The sequence below is a fragment of the Anser brachyrhynchus genome (genome assembly GCF_964034855.1).
Source record: "Anser brachyrhynchus genome assembly, chromosome: Z".
Taxonomy (NCBI): domain Eukaryota; kingdom Metazoa; phylum Chordata; class Aves; order Anseriformes; family Anatidae; genus Anser; species Anser brachyrhynchus.
The window spans coordinates 27,426,181-27,446,811 of NC_137697.1; positions in this window are offsets into that span (position 1 = coordinate 27,426,181).

Here is a 20,631-nt window from a genome sequence, read left to right on the forward strand (position 1 = left end):
ACACAAAAAATTTCCATGAAGGAAGATGGGAATTTTTTATCTTTTTATCCATTAGAACTAGAATTAATTCCATGAATTCCCAAGAGAATGTTAATGACATACTTTCTTATACCTCCCAAAATAAATTTTGAAGAGCAACCATAACTCCATACAAAAGGGAGGCAGGGAGGAGGAGGGGAGAGGGCATATGGTGGTGGTGGTGTTTTTTCTGCTATTTCACCAAACTCATAGTAATTCGACAAATTTGAGATGGTGTCCTCACAGATCAGCACATTGCCTACTCAGGTGATACTTTTTAACCCGAATACTATTTTACAAATTTTGCTTATTTCAAGAGCAGAAGCAAGATGAAGATGAAAAAGCAGGATTTTATCCCATGAAGCCTATGTCCAATAACCATTAGCAGTCTAAATACAAGTGTATTTTTTCTTTTATGTTTTCTATGTGAATTTTAAATCAACAAATCTCTGACAAACTTGTGCTTTAACAGCACTTTCACTCCTGATTAAGGTAACTATTTGATCTTCATCCAAGCTGAATGCGAAATAATGAGAATTTTTTTAAAAGAGACATCAAGAAGCTGTTTAATGCTCATTTCCAATGTCTTCAGCAATAAATTTGATGCTGTATGTGGCATTTATTTTTCAGTTTCCCATACAATCCTACTGGATAAAATGTCCAGCATACAGCTAAACAAAAACATCATACGATGGGTGAGCAATTGGCTGATGGGCAGGGCTCAAAAGGTTGTGGTAAATGGGGCCACATCAGGCTGGCGGCTAGCTAGTGGGGTCCCCCAATGTTCCTTTTTAGGGCCAGTTCTCTTCAATGTTATTATAAACAATTTGGATGTAGGAGTAGAAAGTGTTTTGAGAAAATTTGCTGATGACACTAAACTTGGAGGAGTTGTTGACTCTGTTAGGGTGGAAAGGCCATGCAGAGAGATCTGGACAGACCGGAGAGCTGGGCAATCACCAACCGCACGAAGTTTAACAAAAGCAAGTGCTAGGTCCTCTACCTGGGACGGGGCAACCCTGGCTATATGTACAGGCTGGGGGACGAGACACTGGAGAGCAGCCCTGAAGAGAGGGATCTGGGGATTGTTGTTGACAGCAAGCTGAATATGAGCCAGCAGTGTGACCTGGCAGCCAGGAGGGCCAACCGTATCATGGGGTGCATCAAGCACGGCGTTGCTAGTTGGTCAAGGGAAGTGATTGTCCTGCTCTACTCTGCACTGGTGCGGCCTCACTTTGAGTAATGTGTGCAGTTCTGGGCACCACAGTACAAAAAGGATGTGAAACTATTGAAGAGTGACCAGAGAAGGGCTGCAAAGAGGGTGAAGGGCCTAGAGGGGAAGATGTACAAGGAGTGGCTGAGGTCACTTGGCCTGTTCAGCCTGGAAAAGAATAGACTGAGGGGAGACCTCATCGTGGTCTATAGCTTCCTCACAATGGGGAGTGGAGGGGCACACGCCAATCTGTTCTCTTTAATGGCAAGTAATAGAAGCCACAGGAATGGAGTCCAGCTGCAACAGGGGAGGTTCAGATTGGATATCAGGAAGAGGTTCTTCATCAATAGGGTTGTCACGCACTGGAACAGACTCCCCAGGGATGTAGTCACAGCACCAAGCCTGTCAGAGTTTAAGAAGCGTTTAGGCTGTACACTTAGTCATATGGTCTGAACAGGTGGACCTGCGTGGAGCCAGGGGTTGGACTCGATGATCCTTGTGTGTCTCTTCCAACTCAGGATATTCTATGATTCTATGATTTATAAAGCTTTTTAGATTTTATTAGGCAAATTCTTACTTCCCCTCCCTTTTTGCAGGTGAGTTGTACAGAATAATGACTCACCCATTTGTTTTTATGTCCTTACAAGTCCAGTGAAAATAATTTATATTAAACAATAGGTATAAATATCTGCATACGTAAGAAGGTATAGTACATGGAGCTGTCTGACAAGGGCTTCTGTGTAGCATCAAGCCCACTAGAACTACATAGATACATGCACATACGTACAAATAGGAGTTCATTTACAGGTCAATGGCATCAATGGCAGTATTTTCTACTAGCTTTTGGGAAAGATACCTGAAGAATAATTCTCAGTTCTTTAAAAACTGAAAAAGAGTTTAAATCTGTCATTACATTATACATATATATATATAATATATATATATATACAATAAAAAAGTCCTCAATTTTATCCCCGATTCAATCTTATCATGAGTAAAGTGAGACTATATGAGTTATTAATGTTTTCTTGCAGCATTCCAACATGGTAGTACAATATATTTTGGTCCTGGGGAAAATCTTCTCTATTCAGAGGGTTAGCAGATCTCTGCATAAACAAATGGAAAAAAATTCTGCGATGTTGCATTTTAAATCATCTGTGTTTCAGATATTCAGTATCTGGATGAAAGAAACAATTTTACCTGTAACTTATAATTTGCATTTCCAATTCTACATCCTTTCTCAATGTGAATAACTGAACTTACGATAAGCAGATACTGCCATAGTCTTTGAGTATAAGGATTCAAATAAATTCCCCTCTTTTCTTGTAGCCTGACAGTAGCCAATAATTGTGTTTGGTGGGATGGATATGGTTATTCAAATAAGATCAAAGATATGTAAGGAAATCAGTCTAAGAGCAATTGCTAATCCTTTAGTAATATAGCCTCCATTGTGCCTGTTACTAGTGTTTTCTGTGTGTCAGAAAAGGCATGCATGTCACCCATTTAGTAGTTTAAATAGCATTAAATTTTGAATCAGTTTATCCAGTTGCATATGTGGCAGTATTACATCATCATTTCGTTCTTGATTGACTTCATTTAGTTTCTAACAAATACATATCTTCTCTGAACTTACAGCCCTACAACATAGTCTCTTGTTCCACACAAGATCTGAGAGCAAATTTTAAGGTGCAATTACTGGTTGCTGAGAACTATCAAAATACCTTTTATGTAGCAAAATATAACCTTCCTATTAAATCCTGAAAATTCTAGTATGGGTCTCTAGATTATATAAGAAGAGATTTAAATGTAAATTCCACTGTATGTTTAGCACCATCCACCTGAAAATTAGATCCAAGCTGCCTTTTCTTTTAAATCTCATTTTAAATTCAGAAATAATCGTACTACTGAGAGATAGAATGACATTCTTAGAGGTACAAAAGGCAAAATATTATAAGGATTTTGTAATGTTTTTCTAATAATGATTTTCCTAGACTGTTACCATCATAGAGATTTTTAATCAATATATTCAGAGAACATACACTAGAAAATTAAAGTAGTCTTCAGTTTAAAAGCTTTTTTTTTTATTTGAAATTTTATGCAAGTCGGTTAATATTTTATTAATTTTATTCCTTGATCAAAAACATATTTACGGAATATACTGTGTTTCAAGTAAAAGAGTTGATACTTTTTAATTGTTCAGAAAGATAGAATATGTTTCAGTATAAATAACCTTTTTTTTTTTTTTGGTCAATATCAGAAAAGCAAAACAACCTTAGAAAAATAACACACCTCATTCTTATCCTACATCCAACCTTTTATTTGTATTGTGGCATGAGCTGCAAAGTTTTTAGTCATATTGATTCACTTACTGGTAAATTACTACTAAGAGTATTAAAATATAATTTGTTGTGTTTGTTTTTTCTGTATTGTTACAAATACCATGCTTGAAATTCACTTTTCAAGGACTTTTATTAGCTAATCACTTTCACAGGGCTTTTAAGAAAATATTGCCTATCTCATTGGAAATATGTAAATATATAGGATAAGTATATTTATCTAAGAAAATAACGCTCACACTTAAGGACTGAACAGGATCAAATATAGAGAGAATTCACAAGGCTTAATGTATTCTTAAAAATGTGTACCATATAAGTTTGTGTTTATGTCCATCTATTCATATGTAAATTAATAATCAGCGGTAAAGATTTCCAAATACAGTGTTGTATGTGGTAAGGTTTTGCCAATGAACATATAGCCATTATCTATAATCTTACACATGGTTGTTTGTGGAACAGCATTTAGAGGAATTCAGTTAAAACAGCATTTTAAATGTACTTTTCCTGAAAATTCAATCTTTAAAATTATCCTTTTTTTTTTTTTTTTTTTGGTGGGCAAAGATTTATCTGTTTTTAGATTAGATTATTTTATTCTATAAAAAAGTATAGCTTATTAAATTTCTGGGATAATAAATTCTTGACCACTCTACTGATCAATGACCAAGAAAAACTAATTTCTTAAGTGCCAAGGTAATAGGCAAAAGGCTCACAAGCTGAACATGAAAAGCGTACACGGCATGCCAAATTCCTTCCTTGATATTCCTTTCACTGACATAAAATTATTGAAAATGTGAGAAAGACAACTCTGGACAGTTATCAAAATCCTATTATTTTCTTAGCATAAAGACAAATTCTTCAAAATTGCTATGGTTATCCATTGCTTTTGGCAGACTCATCTCTATTCACCCTCAATATGAGCAGGAAACAGATTTTTTGGTTTCCTCCCCTTGCACATTTAAAAGTTATCTGTAAAGGAGTACATTGCTTGTTTGATTGGCTGATTGACATTTCTTGAGGAATTTGGTCAAGGAACATGGCGACACTACATACATAAGTCTGAACGAAGTTAAAAATAAATCAAGATCTGAATTAGAAGGAGATTATTAGAAGAAAAAAAAAAGAAAAAAGAGAGAAGAAGAAATGGGGATGGGAATAAGAAATTTATTTACTACGGAAATGAATAAATATTGGGTATCGGGGGTGGCACAGACATGACTTTGACATAAGGCTAGGTAAGTTCAGTCTTATAGATTTATCTTCATCCACTGGTTCCAATTTACTAAGTTGTTTTTGCTTGTTTTTGTTTGTTTTATTTTAAACACAATTTAATTTCTTGTTTGGTTGTTGTTGTTGTTGTGTTTTAACCATGGCAAGGTGTGCAAAGTCTGTAGTGGTATTTTAATGGTGACACTGCTACTTACATTTATCCATATCCTTTTTTTTTTCTTTTTCAAGTATATAAATAACTAAATCAAATATGTCACAAGTCTGCTTAAACTTATATCTGAAGAAAATACTGCTTTCTCTACAGGACTGGACTTCATTCCTGATTCAAACTTCACAAGAATTCTTCAAAACTTCAGTAACAGCCTATTCTAGGTCTGCTCTGGTTATCTTCATCACATATATGTAAAGAAAAAAAAAAAAAGATGCAGGCAAATAAAACAATAAAAAATGAGGAAAAAAAAAAAAGTAGCTAAAACTACAGTTTAAAAAGACCACCAGGGAGAATCCCATGTCTAATTTATATCATTTGAACACGGTCAGTTCATGCAAGGAATGAAATAAACTATCTTTCTACTTTGAACAGCTTGGAAAGATTTTATTATTGGAAATGAATACCTTTCCATAGCAGAGTTAGCAGCTGTATCTTTTAATTGCTCCAAGTATAGTAAACTTCAGTGAGCCAACATAAAAATTGGCTAGAGCTTCTTTTGTGCTGGATTTTCCCCATAATTGGTGTTTATTTCTGTTATGTTTAATTTGAATTTTTTCCCCTCACACAAAAACATATTTTACCATAGTTTTATGATAATTATTAATTAGCTAATATGGTTATCCATGTTATGGTCATGTCTCTTATATTCATAAGCACAAAGTATGGTTTAAGCTATCTTTGAAATCCTAACTTCTCAGACTATGACCTATTATTGGTTTTGTATACTTCTTTCTTCAAAAACAAAGCTTTATTATGCACGATACATACACACACATACATATTGTATGTATTATGTATATTTTATACAGCAGTTGTTAAAAAAATAAGGCAGAAATAGATTGCCATGAAGTCTATGTTAAGTAACATAATATTATAGTGAGATTTCCATAGTGTGTTCAGTGTAATGTTTTTAAACATTGTTAATGTTTCCTCAACCACTAGACGTTAAGAAAGTTAAAGAGGCAAATATTTGTACAGATACAACTTTTGACAATATTAGTTTGCATACTCCTACAGAATTTCTCTGAGTAGAGGACCCTTACAGGAATCTAAATAAGCTTCTGCACACTCGACTATTTAGAAAAAGAATAGATTTCAAAGATTTGAAATTTAAAACTAGATTATAGACTACAATAGACACCTCAGTATCATCTACAGATCTGCAGGGAAGACTGCAGGAAGACAGATGTGATGTACAGGCTGTGAGATAGCAACATTCAACTCCACTCCTCAAAGAAAACAATCAAAAGAGAAAGAAATAATCTTACAGAAAACTGAAAGAGATCGGATAGAAACAAAGCCCACTGGACCTGCCCAAACATTGAGGAAAAAAATATTTTCTGGGAATCTTTAAAATTGATATTACCAATTCTAAATTTTAGGCTTGCACAATAAGCTTCTGAAATGAAAACCTGCCTTAAAGCTTATAGTTTGTAACTAATTAAAAAAATAATGACACAGTGAAATATATAATTATTTCTGCTATGTTGCTTTTTCAACTACTACATTCACACAGTCAGTGGAGTCATAAAACAAAGCTGACAGATCTGTTCTCCTGGGTTTAGGTTTCTGCTGTCTAGGAGTGTTGTTTGCTGCCTATGTATGTGGAGCATGACAGCGATATGTGTTATACAAATAAGTTTTCCTCGTGAGTTTGATCTCAAGTACATGTTAATGTTATTGTTGCTTGTTTCAGAACAAGCACTCACTTTATTCTTTTTAATATTATGAAACAAGATTAAAACACATGAGAATGTTTTGGTTCAAGCTTGTTGATCTTAATAGCCTCATGACATTACTTTTAAACTGATTTTAGCAACATACTAAAAGTCAACATACTTCATTCAAATGACATCACATTAAACATATGTTTTCCCAAAAGTCTTTGTGTATGGAAAAGAGAAAAAATTTAACTACAACAAGCACATGTTTCCAATAATTTTAGCTTTCCTTCTAACAGTTATCCATCTTTCATTGCACTTCCCAACATAGTCACATTAAACTTTTGCTAAGGGGAAACCATTTTGATAAAACACAACATGCGATTATAAAGAAAGTTTTACTTCTTACCATTCCTGTCCCCTATTCATTCCAAAAGTCTGGTTTCTTACAACAGATTTAATATAAAAATCGCCATTTATATCTGGAGAAATTCTGTCCGTTTTAAAAATCATTACCTTTTGGTTCATCTTATCTATTTCACTTTGAAATTATGTCAGCTCTTGTCTTTGACGACTATATTACTAATACTCCCAAAATACGACTCAGTTAAGTTACACACATATAGCACTGATTAAATTCAGTTATATCACAATACCTTCAGTTAAACTATGCTAAAAACAAGCAAACAAACAGACAAAAACCATATCATCAACAACAACAACAACAAATTTATTTTCTGGTTACTCAGGATGGAAAAAAAAAAAAAAAAACACAACTTTTTCCTCTCATTCTCTTGCTGGTGGTAGTAAGATATGAATTAATGGCTGATATTACCAGCTGACATTATCATATATCTACCTGTGTATGTACATTTATATATATATTTCATGACCCAGGAAACACGCTAGAATGCAGTTCTTCACATAAATATCCAAATTCAGCAAAAAGAAATATCAAAAACAATTACTCACCCTGAGCTTGCAGGTTTGGAACTGGATCAAAAATACTCTATCCTGAGATCTAAGAAATACAAAACAAAAGCTACCTATCATCACCGGCAATGAATGGCAGGACAACAGATATACAGCAAAATGGGTAAATGATAGTTCAGTGCTTCAAGTAATTAACATACACATATACTACAGAGAAATCAATGAGTTAAAACATTGCATGGTACACTTTGGATGTGTATTGGGTTTATATGACAAGGTTTTGGTAGTAGGGGGCTGCAGGGGTGGCCTCTGTGAGAAGAATCCAGAAGCTGCCCCACGTTAGATAAGGGCCAGTTCCAGCCAGCTCCAAATGGACCTGCCGCTGTCCAAAGCTAAGCAAATAAGCAATGTTGTTTGAGCCTCTGTGAGAGCAGATTTAAGAAAGGGGAAAACAAACAAACAAACAAAAACTGCTGCACAACAGCATCTGGGAGAGTGAGTTGTGAGAAAGAGCCCTGTAGGCACCATGGTGAGTGAAAAAGGAGGGGGAGGAGGTGCTCCAGGTGCCAGATCTGAAGTTCCCGTGCAGCCTGTGGAGAGGCCCATGGTGGAGCAGGCTGTGACTTTGCAGCCCATGTGTCCCACAGTGGAGCAGATCTCTGTGCCACAACCTGTGGAGGAGCCCACGGTGGAGCAGGTAGATCTGGCCTGAAGGAGGCTGCAGCCTGTGAAGAGCACCCGTTGGAGCAGAGGTTCCCCTGCACTGTTCAAGGGTAGGAGGTGGAAGAGGGTGGATGGGGGGAAGGTGTTTTTGTAGTTTATTTTCCTTGTCTCTCACTTCTCTAGCTTCTTAGTAATAGGTAATATATTTCTCAAATCTCCCTATGCTGACTCTGCTTTGCCTGTGACAGTAACTGTTGAGTGACCTCCCTGTCCTTACCTGTCCCTGTCCTTGAGCCCTTTTCACTGTGTTTTCTCCCCCTTTCGTTTTGAAGAGGGGAGTGAGAGAGTGGTTGTGGTGGAGCTCAGCTGCCCACCTGAGTAAAGCCACCACAGGTTGGTTGATGAAGCATGTTATACATTAGAAAGCAGCCCAACAAAAGGCTAAACTTTCTAGGGTATTCATATTGTGCATACCCCTTCCCCCTGACCACCTCCTACCCTTCCTCCACACACACACTGTGAGGAAAATTTAAATTCTATCGAACAGATGAGAATTTGTGAATTTCTGTGGAAACCAATAAACTCCATGGATATCTGGATACAATGGGTTCAGACTGTAAACCAGAGCAGTTCAAACTATGATTTGATAAGTGTATTTGAACATAAATAGCACCTTTAGAAAATAAACTTACTTCAGTGCTCAGAAGATAGATAGGTAGGTAGGTAGGTAGGTAGGTAGACAGATAAGAGAATTTTAGACTGCATTATAAGAATGTGGTTCTAAGAATGAAATCAAAATAATCAAAGTAATCATAAGAAATATACATTTAATGTCTGAAAGGAGTCAATGGTCTGTGACAACTGATGAAAGTGCATTGGAATAAAAGCAAAAGAGAATCTGACTGGAGGTGGATGTTTGAAAATCTGGGGATGCAAAAATGCAATTTCTTCTATATAAGCAGAGGAATAAAACAGATTACTACAAATCTCCTTTATAAGCATCAGATACAAATAATTCATCATAGAATGAAATTTCATTTCATGAAACTGGATGCATTTCTTTGTAATTGCTAAGATTTTTTAATTTTATCAATACTATAACCATGGTTATTCCATTAATAAGGCTTGAGGTTACCCATTAGCTTAATAAGAAAAATCAAAAATTGATTTTCCTGCAGCAAATTAGTTTCCAACTTTTTCTCTATACGCATTTTTCCTTTCTACTACAACATTAATGAAGATTAATGATTAAAATTTAAGATCTTGCAAAGAAATTCTAGAAGATACACAAAATCTAAATATGCCTGTTTGAGTAATAGAACAGGATGTATATATATAAAAAAAATCTGAATGAATATAATACTACATTTAAGCTATTTTTAAGTAATTAATATAGAAGATAAGATTAAATGCTATATTAATAATCTGAATGTTTTGAAGGAAGTATATATATCTCTGTAATCTTTATTTAAGATTATTTAAGACATCCTATTATATTGAGACTGTCCTCACAAGCAGTTCTATATGACCACTAATAAGAATTAACACAGGTGAAAAAATGCTTCTTAAACCCAAATCATGTAAGCAATTCTAAATTCATTTGTGGTTCACAACACCTTTTCCTGTTTCGTTATTTTGAAAACAAAGAAAAATACCATTTTGATATTTTACAAAAAGATGTTTAATTTGAGTTATGATACCAAGACAATTTTATCTCAGTAGAAAGTGTGATTTGTATGACAGATGAAATTTAATTTTTTAAAACAAGTAATGAAATAAAAGTAGCTAAGTTTCCACTGAAATAGTTGAATAATTTAATTACAAATTGTAATGAAACATAGCAAATGCAAGTAAAAATAACATATTAAACATTGTGAAATGCATGACTAATAGGAAGAGGAAGTTCTGCTTAGTAAGGTATGTATGTGAATGCAGATCAAACTCCCATACAACAATGCACCAATAAAGGTTGTCAGATAAGGTAGCACAACAATTCGATAGCTGCACATTTGTCTCTCAGAAACAAAAGTACTCAATTGTATAAAGAAAAGCAAACCAATTTTTCAAATGATGTTTCTTTTTGCTTCTATGATGAAATTATACTTAGAAACAACAATAATAATAATAAAGTAAAACACTTAATCTTGTATGTTGGTTAAAATAAGTTCCTTCTTCCTCTTCCGTGTGTCATAGATGTTTTTAGAAATAGAGTGGCAAGTAGAATGAACAATTTATATATTCAGGCTAACTAATTCTTATGTTCACATTTGTATGATCTTTTCCCAGTTCTTGTCATTTTTTATTAAGATTAATTAATTAACAGATGATGAAAGATGGTTTGTTTGTTAGTTTTAATAAGACAGTCTGAAAGCACAAATTGGATGAATGGAATATTATAAATACTGTAGAATACTGTTGTAGGGATAGCTATGCAAACTGCTTCTGTTGGGCATAATAGCATGTGACATGCATATCTTCAAATGTAAGTCGTATTTTTCAGGGTGTATTTTTTTTTCTTTGTTTTAAATTGCTGATGGCATTAAAAAATACTTTTGCAACATCTGTTTTGAATGCTGGAATTTTTTAAAATTATTTTTAAATTAATTACTAATTTACATTTCTATATGCAGCAAAATATGTTTGAAAGGAAAAAAAAAAAGATCTAAAATTTTGAAAAATACTCCGACTGTAAACTAGAATGTTTTGCTTAGCAGTACTGAACATTGAAGGAAAAAAAAATCATTTGGGATTAGAAGACAAATCAGGCCCAGTGTCTCTTCAGGCAAACTATCATATTTTGACATAAAAATATTTTGACAAAAAAATATAAAAAATATATATAAATATATATATATTTTTTTTTGACAAAAAAAAAAAAACAGATAATGAAACTGTAAACATGAAGCTAAGTGGACCTAGTAAATCTCATCAGTGAACCCTACTATAATTTTTCTTGTTATTTTTCTAGTATAACCTAATTTAGTTATATACTCTGTGTAATGGTACATATACAGATGAAGTTAGATATACCAGATAAAAGTGCAAAAATCTCAAAACACTATCATTAAACCTGAATCCCCAAATACCCTCTATTTGTAACACACCACATTAAGTAACACCACCGTCTGAACTTCATCTTAACTTTAAGCTTAACAATTCATGTCTTTTTATCATGACTCTTAAAAGATGTTCCAGAAATGTTTAGCCAGTGAATGATCTTTGAATGGTACTACACATAAAACTGAGTTTCTTAATCTATAGAATAAAGGTCTGTGGAGAGTGGTCACCACTCTAATCCTTGCCTAGAAAACCTCTAAGTGTATTAAATCAGTAAATTGTAGGATAACAAACATCAAACATAATCCTGCATTGTGAACTGAAATATTGATCTGGGAACATCACAATCTTTTTTTTTTTTTTTTTCTTTTCACAAACATTCCTGCTTCATAAAAGGGTTTTAAGATTTTTCAGCTTTTTTAACTCAAGTTTTGGTAGTTTCGATTAATATTTCTCATATGCATTAAGACGTATGTATCAAAAGTGCTTTTCTTTTTTACTAAGGATTATTTCTATGTGTATAAAAATAAAATGTCGATAAACTACTCCATTTATTGTGTTGGAAGCAAATTAATCATACTTTAGAGAGAACAGGAACTGTATTTCCTGAAAATAATTTGGTTTTCATTTAAGTAAAAAGTAATTTATTCTCTAAGATTATACTCACAGATGTCAGGGTGATACTCAGCAACAATAACATTTTTAGCTAGTTCCTAATTCTGTGTGATGTTTCTTAGCAATTTGTTAAAGGATTCTTTTTCCTGAATTTCTTTAAATCTTTTGCAAGACCTCCATTACCTGGAGTCATCACAATTTTAGAAAACAAGCAGGAATGTATTATCAAGTAATAATCCTTTATTCTGTTGACTTTATCACTTAATTAAAAATCATTGATGAGAATGATTATTAACTAAACAAGACTATTGTATGTTCAAACTCCTTTATAACAGCTATAATTTAAAGTGACAATATAAACTTACAAGAGGTAACAACTACTATATGATGACTCAGTATTGGACTACAGCGCCTTTCTTTCAAGAGGGTAGAAAAAAAAAGTGAGAGAGATTAGAATTCTGTTTAATGCGTTTTTAGACGTTGACTTTAAAATACTTGTAACATATTGTAATAAGGCATTGAGAACAAACCTTACTATTTTTATGATGATCATCAAGAGAAACAAAATCCGTTAGGAGCACAGTTTTCTGACATTGTTTTTTATTGTTTTACCTTCCTTTCATTGTCATTTATTTGTGAAAAGGTTGCACTAACCATGAACAAATAGATGTTTGTTTACTCTTTGACAGTTGAATTCAGTTCCAGGAAAAAAATGTCCAAAATCTTCCTTCATTCTCATGCAAAGTATGAATGATCAAATAGTATCCTGAAATATCCACAGCAAAATGAGAGTGTAATTCAAGCAAACAGGCTGTAACTGAGATAGGATTTTTTTGATATTTCATCCCAGTGGAATTAATATTTTGACACTATTTAATTTTTGTTTATTGAAAAATATTTCTGGATAAGACAAAATCCATCTCCCTCTCTGTTCCCTTTAAAAAATTCATATTTTTGGAGAAAGAATATGATGCAAAAGAGAACGATGATAGCCTTGTAGATAATTCTGTTATCTAGTTCTTCTACAACTGGACACAGATTTAAGTACAGCCTACACTAAGAGTACATTTTGTTTAGGACTTCTCCATCATTTTACCTATTAAATGTGTTGCCTTCACTTGAAAAACACAGTTCCTATTTATTTCCAAATGTATTTTAGATCCACAGACTTAGAATACTGCACTGCTTTTCCAACAACAGCAAAAATACTGCTGAATGAAAATCTTTATAAATCTGTTCAATTTTCTTGAAAGAAAATGAAAAGTGCCCTCTGAAGGAATAAAAAAAAAAATTGCAAATTTTATAATTCCCGTTTCTTAATCTCTTGAGGGAATCTTTTGCTTTACTGCAAAATGCAGCTTTATATATATTTCAAAGCCCACAAATTCAAAAGGTTATCCAATTCATTTATTTTATGGAGATTATCTTCATAATAACATACATAAACTCCTTGGCAGGTAATCTATTCTTGTATACAATAGCTCTTTTTCCTGCTCTTCTGAGTATTAACTTTAGCAGAATATCCAGTTTTGTTGCCAAAACACTGCCGTTTAGTCTTCCCTCGGGACTTTCCATAGACTCTATATTTTATAGAACACTATTATCAAATGATTTCTATTAAAAGGTGTCTTTTGTTTGCAGCATTCCTTTCATATTTTCTTGTCTGTATGTGGACTGGAAGGCTGCATATGGACTTGAGAGCAAATGTTCTCTACCTTCTCTCTAGTAGTCTTAATACCTACATACACACCCTAGGCTGTGTACTGATAATTTCTTAGTATGAAACCTCATTTTCCTCTCAGGTGCTTGCTACATAGAAGCAAGCTGAGGTACATAGAGCATGGTATGGGAAGAAATTATTGTATGCTTAAAGAGGTCCTTAAAGAGATGAAATATGCATAGATAGAGGCAGTACTGTGCAATTTATTGTGGAGTGGTTTTTGTTTGTTTGTTTTCTTTTTTTTTTCTTTTTTTTTTCTTTTTTTTTCTGCTGTACTGGAACTGTATTAGGCTGTGTTCAATTTTTGTGTTTCTGCAGTCTACACAATGGTTTCTGGTTTGTGCTCATGCATTTTGTGGTCTTCTTGCATTTCTATTAAATACTATTGATTTTGGGTGAGCTCTATAGTTTGCTAAGACTTTTAAAAATTATTAATTTAGAAATTCTTATTAGCTTAATCCTGTCTTTTGGGGCATTTATAATCCTGCCTAGCTTTTGGTTTCTTAGTCATTAAAATGTGTATTTTTTTGTTTGTTTGCTTGTGTTGTTTTTTTGTAAACACTGCAAAATAACAAGGCCAAAAGAGACCCCTGCAGGACCTCCAACTGAAATGATTAATAATGATTTCTTGCTAACTGAAATTAATAATTCAGCTAAAGGTTACATCAAATTCACATTTTACTGATGCGTTTAAAGGGCTGTAATGGCAACCCTCCCCCCTCCCAATACAAATGTAATTACATCATATTTACGTTTTGTGTGTGTGTGTAAATAATAATGTTTTAGCAATACATTAAAAAAAAATCCCTTTAAGAGAAAAAGGTATGAAACTTTTCAGTAAAATCAATTCTTCTCCCCTAATTGACACCAGTTTTAAACTTATAAACACTTTGAATTTTCCTCAAGCTCTATCAATGTTAATACTTGCTTTCAGCACAATATTTTTATTTTTAAAGTCAAAGTTGCAGACAGCTTACCACTTTAATTACACACCCCCTCATAAATGGTTATCTCTAAAAAAATTTACCATAAGTTAAGAGTGAACTCACTGGTATTGGAGTACAGGTTATAATTTAAACATACAATTCTATCTTAATGTTATTTTTTTATATATATTTATGCTCATGGAATTTATTAAAAAAAAAAAAAATTAAGCTAACATACTGTGAAACCTTCTGCAAGTATGCTACATCATTTTCAAGTCAGAGTGGTTTATGTTGGTTTAGTGTAACATCTTCCATGTTTGATTCAAGATTTATTAAAATGAGAAATTCTTACTAACAATTTGAAATCATAAGAGACAGGTTTTTCACATGAAAGGGCTGAAGTCCAACTGCATTTAGACAGTATTTGTTTGGTTTGCAAGTGCTGGATATTCAATTATATTACCAGCAAAGTAACATACAGATATTATTGAAATTACTAATTTAATAATTAATAGTCTGTATAACAAGATAATTATGTTTACAGGGACTGCACATAAATTCTGATTAAATAATTCATAAAAACTTTAAATGAAACCACTGAGGGGAATTTTCTCTGATAAAAAATTGTAGAACATAATTTTATCGGTGAACAAACGACCAGTAGTGCAATTTTTTAAATTGTAGTTGAGAAAAACTGCTGAGACTTCCCTAACGGAAGAACTGAATCCAAGTGTTTTATGACCCAGAAGGAAGCTGCTTATTGGTACTTGTAGATGAATGCCACATAACATCATCTGAAGGTTACCAGAGGTTATTATCATTCTAGCACCTAATGGTTGGTTTTTAGAGGAAAGGCAGCTTTGAAACCACAGAATGGTCTATTTTCAGATAAAAGATCAAACCGTTATCAGCATATCATCATCTAGCACAAGTTATTTATGCATCAGTATGTCTCTATCCACTGAGCTATAAAATCAATTAAATTCCCAAAAATAAAAATGGACAATTTAAATATTTGATCTAAGCTTTCAGTTAATATGCTGATCTTTTTTTTTTTTTTTTTTTAAGACTTTCTTTTAAGATATTCTACCACCTGAATTCAATAATCTTTAAAGCCAAACATCTGGTGGAATAGCCAGAGATATAAAACACATAAAACAGATTAGTTATCACAACTTCAGTGTATTTAATGTTTGTTTGGTTTTTTTTTAAAGCAAATTTAAAACTTAACAGAATTGTAGGGGTTGGAAGGGACCTCAAGAGATCATTGGGTCCAACCCCCTGCCAAAGCAGGTTCCCTAGAGCAGGTTGCACAAGTAGGCGTCCAGACAGGCCTTGAATATCTCCAGAGAAGGAGACTCCACAACATCCCTGGGCAGCCTGTTCCAGTGCTCCGTCACCCTCACTGTGAAGACGTTCATTCGCATGTTGGTGCGAAACTTCCTGTGCTCCATTTTGTGGCCATTGCCCCTTGTCCTATCCCCACACACCACTGAAAAGAGGTTGGCCAAATCCCTCTGTCTCTCACACTTCAGATACTTGTAAACATTAATAAGATCCCCTCTCAGTCTTCTCTTCTCAAGGCTGAACAGACCCAGGTCTCTCAGCCTTTCTTCATAGGGAAGATGCTCCAGTCCCCGTATCATCTTTGTGGCCTTCCGCTGGACTCTTTCCAGGAGATCCCTGTCTTTTTTGTACCGGGGAGCCCAGAACTGGACACAGTACTCCAGGTGAGGCCTGACCAGGGCAGAGTAGAGGGGGAGGATCACCTCCCTTGACCTGCTGGCCATGCTCCTTTTAATGCACGCCAGGATCCCATTGTCCCTCTTGGCCACCAAGGCACACTGCTGGCTCATGGTCAACTTGTTGTCCACCAGGACCCCCAGGTCCTTCTCCTCAGAGCTCCTCTCCAGCAGGTCGTCCCCCAGCCTGTACTGATACATGCGGTTGTTCCTTCCCAGGTGCAGGACTCTACACTTGCTCTTGTTAAACCTCATTTGGTTACTTCCTACCCAGCTCTCCAGCCTGTCCAGGTCTCGCTGACTGGCAGCACAGCCTTCTGGCATGTCGGCCACTCCTCCCAGCTTCGTATCATCAGCATACTTGCTGAGGGCGGACACTCTTCCCTCGTCAAGGTCATCGATGAAGATGTTGAACAAGACCAGACCCAGCACCGAGCCCTTGAGAACACCGCTGGTCACAGGTCTCCAGCTGGACTCTGCGCTGCCGATCACCACCCTCTGAGCTCGGCCAGTCAGCCAGTTCTCAACCAACCTTACTGTCCACTCGTCTATTGCACACTTTCTCAGCTTTGCTAGCAGGATGTGGTGGGAGACAGTATCAAAAGCCTTGCTAAAGTCAAGGTAGATGACATCCACTGCTCTCCCCCCTGTCTACCCAGCTGGTGATGCCATCATGGAAAGCAATGAGGTTGGTTCAGCATGATTTTCCCCTTGGTGAATCCATGCTGACTACTCCTCATAACCTTCTTCTCTTCCAATTGTTTGGAGATGGCATCCAGAACAAGATGTTCAACACCTTTTCAGAGACAGAGGTGAGACTGAATGGCCTGTAGTTTCCTGGATCCTCTTTCTTGCCCTTCTTGAAGACCGGAGTGACATTGGCTATCCTCCAATCTTCATGCACCTCTCCTATTCTCCAGGACCTTTCAAAGATGATAGAGAGGAGTTCAGTGATCACCACCGCTAACTCCCTCAGCACACATGGATGCATCCCTTCGGGTCCCATGGATTTGTGTGTGTTGATCCCACTCAGATGCTCCCGAACCACTCCCTTGTCAACCAGGGGTTAGATTTCCACATCCCAGACTCTTTCTCCTCCCTCCAGGGTCTGGGAGTCCTGGGGGGGAGTCTTTGAAGTAAAGACCAAAGCAAATAAGGCATTCAGTATCTCTGCCTTCTCAGCGTCCCCTGTTACCAGGACACCCCCCTCGTTCAGCGGCAGACCCACATTATTTCTAGTCTTCCTTTTACAGTTTACATACTAAACAAACAAAAACTTCAAAGAAAAACCTGCAAGCTTCACCTCCAGGTGGGCTTTAGCCTTCCTCATTGCGTCCCTGCAGGCCCTGACAACACTCCTATACTCATCCAAAGAGGACAGGCCCTTTTTCCACATTTCATAGACCTTCCTCTTCCTTTTAATCTTGTTGATGAGCTCCTTGCTTATCCACGCAAGTCTCCTGCCCCCTTTCCCCAATTTCCTACTCTTCGGGTTGCTCCAATCCTGAGCTTGGAAGAAGTGCTGTTTAAATATTGCCTAGCTCTCAAAAGCGCCCTTGCCTTCTAGCAATCTAGCCCATGAGATACCCCCTAGCAGGTCCCAGAAGAGGTCGAAGTTGGCTCTCCAAAAATCCAGAGTAGCAATCCTACTTCTTGCCTTACTTCTTCCACCAAGTTCCATCTTGAACTCCACAATCTCATGGTCACTGCATCCCAAACTGCCCTCAGCCTTCACATCCCTAACAAGCCCATCCCTGTTGGTAAGAGCAAGGTCCAGAAGCAACCCCTGCCTCATCGGTTCCTCCACCACCTGTGTCAGAAAATTACCTTCAACGTGTTGAAGGAACCATTTGGACTTTGTGTGCCTGGCCGAGTTACTTTCCAAACAGATATCTGGATAATTGAAGGCCCCCATGATAACCAGCGCCCGGGATTGCGAAGCTACTTCCAGCTGCTTGTAGAAGGCCTTGTCAGCTTCCTCCTGATCTGGTGACCTGTAGTACACCTCCGCAACAGTGTCACCCACATGAGCCCACCCCTTAATTCTCACCCACAAGCTCACCACTCCTTCATCACCCTCCCCCAGCTGGAGCTGGTTACATTCTAATTGCTCCCTCACATAAAGGGCAACTCCTCCCACTCGCTTCCCCAGCCTGTCTTTCCTAAAAAGGACATAGCCCTCTATGACAGCGTTCCAGTCATGGAAGCTGTCCCACCATGTGTCTGTGATTGCAGTGAGATTGTGGCCCTGCGTCCATACACGGATCTCGAGCTCATCCTGTTTATATCCCATGCTTCGCGCATTGGTATACGGGTACTTTAGGGAAGCAGCAGGCTCAGGTATCCCTCGAGGGACTCAAGAAGAAGATTCCGGACAGGCTATCAGGAATATTACCTTCTCAGAGGAGCCCTCAGATGATCCTATGAGACAACTCAGAGGTTTTTCCCTACTATCTTCATCAGTGTCAGCAGTGACAACATCCCCCAGCCCTTTTCTGTCACTTCTAACTCTCCTCCCTTCCCCCACCAAACCTGGTTTAAAGCTCTGGTAATAACTCCAGAGAGCTTGCTCCGCAATACGCTTGTGCCCCACTTGCTGAGCTGGAGTCCGTCAGCAACCCACATACCTGGCTTTCTCGAAGGCCTGCCCCAAATCAAAATACCCAAAGCCTTGGTCCAGACACCATCCCCTCAGCCAGTCATTTACCTGACCTGTTCTCCTCCTTCTTTCTGGGTCCCGGTCACCCATTGGGAGGACAGGTGAAAACACTACTTGCATCCCTGATCCCTTCAACATCCTTCCCAGGGGTGCAAAGTCCTTTTTAATATTATTCATTCTTCTTGTTCCAGCTTCCAGGGACCCAACCTGAATGACAACAAGAGGATAGTAGTCCTCCAGTTTAATGAGCTGTGGCAGAGCCTTTCTAATGTCTCTGACATGTGCTCCAGGACAAAAACAAACAAACAAACAAACAAACAAAAAAACTTGATTGCCTTTGGAACTGTTTCCCTATTTCCGTTAATGTTGGAATTACATTTTTTGATCTAGTATTTTTGTAGCTCTTAGTCTGACTCTTATTGAATAAATCTGTACAGAAAGTGGAGTCAAGAATTAACATCATCTAGTGAACCTACCAATTGAACATGTAGGATGGCCACTCCCACATCTTTGTGTCTCCAAATCTTGGGTTTTTCTTTAGGTGTACAGGCCTATCACATAAATTTGCATTCATAGTTAATCTTTTTCACAAGCTGTTGCATCAGCTAGGAAGTTAATGTCTGTAAAGAATGTGAAAACCTAGAATATTCTCCATAAAACAAACCACCAAAGCAGTGCTTACAGCCACATTGGATTGGATTGTCTTGACAAATACATTTTACAGTCTACACAAAGAACTAAACTCTGCATTGATTAAGTTCATTTGCTAAAGTGACTGATATTTGCAAAAGCTTGGTGCTGTGTTGCAAAACACCAAAGAATCAGGGAAACATCCCCTTTCAAGCAATCTCTACTAATCTTAATAAGTAAAGTTAAAAAAAATAAAATAATAAAATAATAAAATTAAAATAAAATAAAATGAAATAAAATAAAATAAAATAAAAAATTAAATAAATAAAATAAAATAAAATAAAATAAAATAAAATAAAATAAAATAAAATAAAATAAAATAAAATAAAATAAATAAATAAAATAAAATAAAATAAAATAAAATAAAATAAAATAAAATAAAATAAAATAAATAAAATAAAATAAAATAGGTCTTGGTCAGAAGACTCACCAACAGAAAATAAAAGCCTGACAGATATCCAGGGCAGAAACCAGAGATGAGTAAGTAATATGTACTAATTGGTAAACATTTTAAAGCAATGCTATAAAATCTAAATGATTACACATAATAAAGATTCAGGTTTATAGAACCCAGTCACATGTAATAATGCTATTTCATGTCAATTGAAAAATTAGCACTGCATTCTATTTATTTTCAAAACAAAGAAAGAGAAAAAGAAAAAGAAAGAAAAGAAAGAAAAAAGAAAGAAAGAAAGAAAGAAAGAGAAAGAAAGAAAAAGAAAAGAAAGAAAAGAGAGAAAGAGAAAGAGAAAGAAAGAGAGAAAGAGAAAGAGAAAGAGAAAGAGAAAAAGAAAGAGAGAAAGAGAAAGAGAAAGAGAAAGAGAAAGAGAAAGAGAAAGAGAAAGAGAAAGAGAAAGAAAGAGAAAGAGAAAGAGAAAGAGAAAGAGAAAGAGAAAGAGAAAGAGAAAGAGAAAGAGAAAGAGAAAGAGAAAGAGAAAGAGAAAGGGGAGGGGAGGGGAGGGG